Source organism: Triticum dicoccoides, chromosome 1A (genome assembly GCF_002162155.2).
Source record: "Triticum dicoccoides isolate Atlit2015 ecotype Zavitan chromosome 1A, WEW_v2.0, whole genome shotgun sequence".
In the NCBI taxonomy this organism is placed as follows: Eukaryota; Viridiplantae; Streptophyta; class Magnoliopsida; order Poales; family Poaceae; genus Triticum; species Triticum dicoccoides.
The window spans coordinates 440,472,591-440,481,771 of record NC_041380.1 but is presented as its reverse complement, the minus strand read 5'-3'; the positions used below and the strand labels follow the sequence as shown (position 1 = coordinate 440,481,771).

At 48.2% G+C, this 9,181-nt stretch overlaps 1 pseudogene; it reads left to right on the top strand.

The window, feature by feature from the left end:
- The first annotated feature begins 495 nt into the window (after positions 1-495).
- On the top strand, positions 496-4,422 carry LOC119299879 (annotated as a pseudogene).
- The last annotated feature ends 4,759 nt before the right edge of the window (positions 4,423-9,181 follow it).

Here is a 9,181-nt window from a genome sequence, read left to right as displayed (position 1 = left end):
CTTACTTGAGCAGGTTGATGTCTCATGTTTGGCTTGCTGCGATAACTGGAGATCGGATAAAAATCTGCTAACGAACGAAAGCGAGTCTGTCGTGGAGAAAATCCAATTCCTTGACCATGAATAGTAAGAGAATACTTTAACTCTTAAACCATGAATATGGTTTACGATTCGTCTTCACTGGCATCATCGAGCTTTGGCACTAACGTTGGGCTCAAACCAAGCCCCGCACTGATACTGACAACTACTCCAGCTAGCAACGTATGGAAATCAATAATTTCACGCCAGAACTGGTTTGAAATGGTCAAAATCACGTGCCACCAAGCTTCAGTGTCGAGCAAGAATTCTGACCAAGAACTCTTGATTGCTGCATCTGCAGACATGGACGAAACAACTTGGCAAATGCCAACAAATTAGCTAGACGAGTCAGCGATCTCGCTTACCGTCGATCTGTCCCCGCACTCTTGCAGTGGCAATTTCGTTCCTTTCGGGCTACCACCCGTCCCGTCCGTGACAACATTCCGTGACATGCTGTACATCTGCCAGCCATCGGTATATAGAACTTGGCAAGAAATCCACCGACTCCACGGTAACATTCCCCGTACTTCCATACTGAGCCGGCGCAAGATCATCATGAACCAGAGCCACCGCCGACTCGTCCTCCCATTGCTGTCCGTGCTGCTTCTCACTGCTGCCTCGGCCGCCGTCGCTGACAGCACGTTGACGCGGCAGGGGGCCATCGGCGGCGAACAGAGGCTGGTCTCGCCCGGCGGCGTCTTCCAGCTCGGCCTCTTCCCCGTCGCCAACGGCACCAAGTGGTTCCTAGGCATATGGTTCACCGTCTCCCCGCCCGCCGTCGTCTGGGTCGCGAACCGCGACCGCCCGCTCGACGCCCTGTCCTCCGGCGTAGTCACGCTCAGCGCCGGAGGAGACCTCGTGCTCCTCGACACCGCGAGGGACAACGAGACCGTCTGGTCGTCCAACTCCTCAGCCGCGGCGCCGGCTGCGGCCGCGCAGCTCCACGACAACGGCAACCTGGTGCTCGCGAGCGAGGCCGGCGCCGTGGCGTGCAGAGCTTCGAGCACCCCACCAACACGTTCATCTCCGGGATGCGGACCGGGAGGGACCTCCGGACCGGCGCCGCGTGGTCCCTCTCCTCGTGGCGCGACGCCGACGACCCGTCCGCCGGCGACTTCCGCTACGACATGGACGCGGGCGGCTCGCCGGAGCTGCACATCTGGAGGGAGGGGCGCAAGACGTACCGGACGGGGGCCTGGAACGGCGTGCGGTTCAGCGGCATACCGGAGATAACCAGCTTCGAGGACATGTTCGAGTTCCGGTTCACCGACACCGCCGACGAGGTCTCCTACGGGTACCGCGACCGCGCCGGCTCGCCGCCGTCCCGCGTGGTGCTGAACGAGTCCGGCGTGATGCAGCGCATGGTCTGGGACCGCGCCACGGGCGCGTGGAACACCTTCTGGTCGGGGCCGAGGGACCATTGCGACAGCTACGGCCTGTGCGGCGCGTTCGGCGTTTGCAACGTGGCGGACGCCATCGTGTGCAGCTGCGTCCGGGGGTTCCGGCAGAGGTCGCCGGCGGAGTGGCGCATGAGGGACGCGTCCGGCGGGTGCGCCCGAAGAACGCCGCTGCGGTGCGGCGGTGCGGGCGGCGACGGGTTCTACGCCCTGCGCGGTGTGAAGCTGCCGGAGACGCACGGCAGCAGCGTGGACGCCGGCGCCTCGGTCGAGGAGTGCGGGCGGAGGTGCCTGTCCAACTGTAATTGCACGGCGTACGCGGCGTCGGACATCCGTGGAGGCGGGGCCGGCACCGGGTGCATACAGTGGTTCGGCGAGCTGATGGACACGCGGTTCGTCGATGGCGGGCAGGATCTCTTCGTCAGGCTGGCGTTGTCTGACCTAGGTAAGAACGGTACATATGCAATTCTCTCTTATTCAAATCACTCAGTTGCATGTACTACGTATGAAACAAACCCCCGTTCCCTTAGCTTGACTTCAACCACCGATTAGGCATCATGTCGGAATCTCCCGGCTGAATTCAGTCACTCGGACTTTTTGTCCATGCAGAGGATGATATTTCCAATCACTAGTATGTAGTAGTAGCATCAAACTATAGTATTGTGTGCAAGGACCTTGTCAAATGGCCTACCAGGACAAACATGTCAGGCTCAAACAATGATGATCGATGCACCTTGCTAGTAACACACTGGCTTGAGGACTGCAGTTTTCTGTGCATTTAACTCGACGCTGACATTCTTCAGAGAGAACCAAGACCAAGAAGTTCGCGGCGGTCATCGCCGCGGTGACAGCGGGGTTTGCATTGCCTGTGCTATCGATCGGCCTCCTGATCTGGAGAAGGATCCGGCGCGGCCAGGAAGGTCAGAGTCCCTGGTGCATGCGTTTTCAGAGGATAATCTGAATCTGAAACTGCTGCTTGCTTGCTGCCCTATCCTACTATTGCTCATGTCAGGTGGCTTCCTGCCTTGTCCGTTTTGCAGCCACCATGTTTGAAGACATCTTGAGTGGCGAATGTCCGACGTACCATCTCGAAGTCATTAGAGCCGCCACCGGTGGGTTCTGCCCCAAAAACGAGATCGGCCGTGGTGGCTTCGGCATTGTTTACAAGGTGATAAGAGTAATGCTTTTACACAATACACATTGCAATACTACATGGAATCCATGTAAATCAGGACTGAAATTTCCATTGGCCGTATAGCAGTACGCCTTCCTTGTAGAACCAAATAGGACCGAAATTTCGTACTGGCCAGTTAGTCAGGACCAAAATCTGACCAGCAGAATTTATCAGGGTGAAATGCCAGACGGCCAGGAAGTTGCGGTGAAGAAACTGTCGACGGAGAACAGGGTGCAAGGACTGAGAGAGTTCAAGAACGAGGTGGACCTAATCGCCAAGCTGCAGCACCGCAACCTCGTACGCCTGCTCGGCTGCTGCATCCACTGCTCCGAGAGGATACTGGTCTACGAGTACATGACCAACAAGAGCTTGGACACATTCATTTTCGGTTAGCACGTGTCACTCACCCTAACTACGACAAATAGTTACAACCATTTTTGCCGAGAAATTCAACTATGTGAATTTGCCAACAGATCCAAGGAGGCGCGCCACCTTGAGTTGGAAGAAAAGGATGGACATCATCCTAGGCGTTGCTAGAGGGCTGCTCTACCTTCACCAGGACTCGAGGCACACGATGATCCACCGAGACCTCAAGGCAGCTAACGTTCTCCTTGACGGGGACATGGTGGCCAAGATATCGGATTTCAGAATCGCCAAGCTATTCAGCAACATCGGCGACAGTCAGGACTCGACCGTCACAGAAAGAATTGTTGGAACATAGTAAGAACTGCAACTTTGCATATGACACGGCAATGTTCAAGTACTATAGTTTTTAGTTTCTTTGCGAGTGTACCCTAGCCGGATTTTCTGATTGTTGATTTTTGTACGGTGTGCTGGCAGTGACTACATGTCACCGGATATGCCATGGATGGCTTGATATCATTCACGCAGGATGTTTATAACCTCGGTGTGTTGTTGCTGGAGATCGTAACCAGCGAAGTTTCAACCTCATAGCTCATGTAAGCAATCAATTACCTCTTGCAACCCAATACAAAATAATCAAAATGAATTTTTACTAAAGCATATTTAGATGTGCCTTACGTATTGCATATTGCACATCTAACTCCCATGTCATTAATTTTACACAGGGATTCTTACGTTTTTTTCCTGTGTATGTTTGATTGAACAATTTAGATGTGCAATAAGAAGAGCACACCTAGATGTGCCTTAAACAGACCATTTTTTAAAAGTTTGTTTGAACCAAGAAAGTTCGTGCCTACACAACCCAAGCCCCAACCCTATTTGTTTGAACCAAGAAACTCACCCTGATGGAATCATACTGAATTCCACGGCGACCTTGACAAACAGAATATGTTTTTTGCAGGCATGGAAGCTATTTGAAGAGAACAAGAGCCTCGAGCTCCTGGACCCAGCCGTGCGCAATGGCTGCTCCCCGACGGAGCTAGAGCAAGTCGTGACGTGCATTCAGGTAGGGCTACTATGCGTTCAGGAGAGCCCAAGCCAACGACCGCAAATGGCTGCTGTAATCCCCATGTTATCGCACCAACAGGCACCGGGGCGGCCACTTCGGCCGGTGGTATGCATGCCAGTGAGCACTCCGGTGGATCTTCTCGACGTGTTGGATGACACATCTGACAATGTCGAGCTAACCATAACGAACATCGAAGGCAGGTAGCAAGGATGCATGGATGGAGGGATGGAGGGCAAGCTGGAGCTAGAACCGAAGATTGAAGACGTTACTCACGACTAATTGATAGACATGTGTATGCCTCTTAATAAACAAACCTATGTAAATCACGGAGATTGATAACAAATTCAAGATCCGACAAAATTTTAACTGAACTGCATTTGCATGTGTGCAGATGGTAGGCAATGATTTAATATGTGGTGGGTTAATGATTGAGTCCCACGATCTCTAGTTCTCCCCATCCTTTAAACACCCAGATTTTAAGAGATTAAACTTTTGTGCACCTAGCCCTTTCCCAAAACTTAACCCCACAAAATATTCTTTTGCTATTCTTCCAAATGTTTCCACAAACATTCCAAACAAATACACCACATTTTAACACAAACTTAAACAATTCAAATGCACCACATCATTATTTAACCACAAACATTAACATACTTCATCCAATCGAACAAACAACTAAAACATAATCACATTTGAGCCAAAGGGCACCGACTGGAACAAATTCATTCCAAAAAACAACAAGCACATGGTGGATCAGAAGTGAATATCGATCACAATCGAATCACACACTCACGCCATCACCGATGACACCACCACCAAATGAGTTAGAAAGATCTTCCCACAAGTGAATTCCCAATATTGTGTCGCACTCTCATCCATCTTGCCTGGATCCATGAACATGATTGCATGCTCCTCGATCGCCCTCTCGTCCACTTGCATCAAGAACTCGAACATCTCATCCGACTCGATTGTTTCACAACAATAGCAATAAACATCGTAGAAATTATCACCACATCATTCACCGTTCAACAGAGGCATTGCAAAAAAAAAAAATCTTGCGAGCATGTCGTCCTCGCTCCTTGTCTCGTCGAAAGCGGGCTCCTCAATGGCCATCGAAGGGGGAGGGGGAGCGACACCGTTGTAGTACATTGAGAAAGGGCAGGTGGGCCATGGGGGAAATGTCAGAGAGGGTAGCGCCTTCTTCTTCTTCATCGGCACCACCGCCTTGTTCAACGCATTGGCCAATGGCCGGCTCCGTCGCGATAGAGAAAGCCGCAAGCGGTGTTGGCATCGACGACAAGGTGATGACAAGCGTTCCTTGCAAATGCTGGTTCAGCTCGATCCTCTCCCAGAGAGAATTTGGGCTAGCGAGGAAATATTTTTTGGGTGGGGGAGGCTGCTTCAGCTTCCCTCTATACAAGTTGTTAGGCCTTCAAGAGCAAGGGTTTGTAGCACGCAACAAGCATTTTTCTCAGTTAAGAACCAATGTATCAATTTTTTTGGAGCCCTAAGCATTGCTTCAAGCAAAGTGACAGAATGTTAATAATATATTCTATTTACCTTTAGTTCATCACCGACACAACTAGACAACTATATTTTTATACTTAATGGCAATAACATAATACAACCTTTTCCCCTTTCTATCATTAGAATATATTACTTGCAAGTTTGAACCCATATAACATAAAAAATCTCTCTTGATATTATCAGTCAAACATGGCCAGTGAAAGATCAAAGAGAATATGTGTCTATAAATCATGCGGCAACGAACTAAAAAATTCGATAATTCATCACACAACAATAAACATACCAAGAATTACATCAAATCGATCACAATCATGTAGGGAATCTCACGTGATCTTTGCACTGAGAAGAAAGGGAGAGGATGCCATCTAACTAATGTTATGGATCCACAGTCCAAAGAGAACTACTCACAATGATGGCAGCGAGGTTGATGAATATAGCTACAACGACAATTTTCCTTGTTGGCAGTGTACCAAAAACGAACTCTACCTTGGATCACCACGGAATGTGTGGTGGTGCTAGCTGAAAAAATTCCTAGATAAATGTTTCCGAGGTTTCAGAGCAATATAATGGCAAGGTGTTAAGAGAAGGTGGAGAGGGGGTTGGGCTCAGGTGCAGGGGTCACCGCACCTATTATGGTGCAGGCCCAATGAGCACATGCCACGTATGTTTGTAGGCCCAAGCAATTAATTAATTCATTCTTTAATTAATCCTTCAATGGATCACTTTTCTTCCAAACTCTCTGTGCTATATCTAACTTATTTGTTGTTTATTCTCACTGCTGCAATTCCAAACTTGCAAATCTCTTACGAAATAGTTTGGATTGTTTATTCTCTGTTGCAAATCTCCATCGCTGTTTGTCCATGCAGCAGCTAAATAGCTAATCTTCATCCGCCAGGACGTGTGCGTGCTCGAGGACCCTACGAGACCTAGGTTACGGCATGCTTGCTAACCCGCTCGTTGTGCTCTGAACAATCTTGCCGTCAGACAATCAAAAGTACTGGCCGGCTGGAATCTGATCTGACGAGAAAACAACGTGATGGATCATTTGATCAATACCATCGAAGAGTGTGTTCTCACGTCGACGGCATGTAAAAGTGCCTGCATGCCCTGAGCAGTGAGCACATGCCCATCAAAAAATGCAGCACGTTGTAGTCGCGAAGATTGGAGTATTAGGGAAGTTCGTCCAGATGTGTGCTGGGTGAAGACGGCGGAGGTCGTCATGACAGGAGTACCTTGCCGTGTGATCCGACCTGTTTGCATGGAATTGAAGAGAGGATGGAGATTAATCGAAAGATTAAAAGAATTAATAATGAAGTACGGGCCTACTAGCACACGTGAAATGCATTGATTGGGCCTGCACCATAATAGGTGCGGTGAACCCTGCACCTGAGCCCAACCCGTGGAGAGGTGTCTAGGTGCTTCACGCAACCCCACCTTTGTAGCCTAGGCCTAGGCCGCGTGCTCCCACCCCGTGGAGGCCTGGTGCCTCCCCTCTGACCGCCTTAGGCGCTCTTTGCTTTGTCTTGATCCAAAATAGCATCACATATTTTTACTTAATTTTTCCCCTGAAACGGTTTTTTCCACAAAGTCCAAAAACATACAAAAAATAGAACTGACACTGGGCATTGGATTAACTATTAATCCAATAAACCAATATAAAGTTATGCCAAAACTATGCAATAATGACATAAAAGTAGCATGAACATAGCAAAAATGATAGATTCGCTTAAGACGTATCAGCATCCTGATACGTCCATTTTGCATCATGCTTTTATATCGATATTTATTGCATTATGGGCTGTTATTACACATTATGTCATAATACTTATGCCTATTCTCTTGTATTTTACAAGGTTTACATGAAGAGGGGGAATGCCGGCAGCTGGAATTCTGGGCAGGAAAATGAGCAAATATTAGAGACCTATTATGCACATCTTCAAAAGTCCTGAAACTTCACGGGAGCACGTTTCAGAATATATAAAAAAATATTGGGCGAAAGAAGTACCAGAGGAGGGGCACCCACTGTCCACGAGGGTGGGGGCGTGCCCTACCCCCTGGGCGCGCCCCTTGCCTCGTGGGCCCCCTGGCAGCCCTCTGATACCCATCTTTGGCTATATGGAGTATTTCATCGAGGAAAAAATCATAAGCAAGCTTTCGGGACGAAACTCCGCCGCCACGAGGCAGAACCAATCTAGGGCTCTGGCGGAGCTGTTCTGCTGGGGAAACTTCCCTCTGGCAGGGGGAAATCATCACCATCATCATCACCAACGATCCTCTCATCGGGAGGGGGTCAATATCCATCAACATCTTCACCAACACCATCTCATCTCAAACCCTAGTTCATCTCTTGTATTCAATCTTTGTCCCAAAGCCTCAGATTGGTATCTGTGGGTTGCTAGTAGTGTTGATTACTCCTTGTAATTGATGCTAGTTGGTTTACTTGGTGGAAGATCATATGTTCAGATCCATTATGCATATTAATACCCCTCTGATTGTGAACATGAATATGATTTGTGAGTAGTTACATTTGTTCCTGAGGACATGGGAGAAGTCTTGCTATAAGTAGTCATGTGAATTTGGTATTCGTTTGATATTTTGATGAGATGTATATTGTCTTTCCTCTAGTGGTGTCATGTGAATGTCGATTACATGACACTTCACCATTGTTTGGGCCTAGGGGAAGGCATTGGAAAGTAATAAGTAGATGATGGGTTGCTAGAGTGACAGAAGTTTAAACCCTAGTTTATGAGTTGCTTCATAAGGGGCTGATTTGGATCCATATGTTTCATGTTATGATTAGATTTACCTTGCGTAACATCCCAAATTTCCAATTTGGAATGTTATACATAGGTCATCATATGCATATCATATTTTAAATTGCATTTTGGCTTTGTGATCCCAAAATCCTAAGCAACACGAGGACCACTGAGAGAGTTGGGGATTTTATTGTTTTCATATTTGAATTTTCTCAAATATTGAAAAGAGGATAATTTTGGTTTTAATTATTTTTCTCTCCAAGAATATTTCATAATTAAAATTATATGAGAGGAGATAATATGACTTCTCCAAAATAAATGAAATATTGGAGGAAAAATATTAAAATCAAATAAATATTTTATTTGGATTTTTATCGCTATTTTATTTGAATTAGAAAAATATGCATTTTTCAAAATTGTATTTTTAGGTCAAGAAAATGTTCACTTTGCCCTAAATATTTTATTTAGATGGTGAAAATTTGTTTTGACATTTTTATTTTATTTTATTTAGGATTTTTCTCGGCGGAACCTTATTTTAAAAATAGTTTCGGACCGAACTGGGCCGAAGGCCCAGCCGGCTAATCCAAGCCGAGCCGGCCCAACTCCGCCTCGTCGTCTCCCGCTCGCGCACGGAGTCCGCGCCGCCGCCGCCATGGACGTTTCTATCCCGGACACGCCGCCGTCGCCCCTTTCCCAAGCACCTCGAGCCCCCCCTCCTATTTATACCCCGCCGCCACCGCCTCCCCTCCCCACCCAACGCCGCAGCCGCCGCCCGCAGCCGCCGCCTGCGCCGCCCGCAGCCGCCCATCACTGCTGCTGC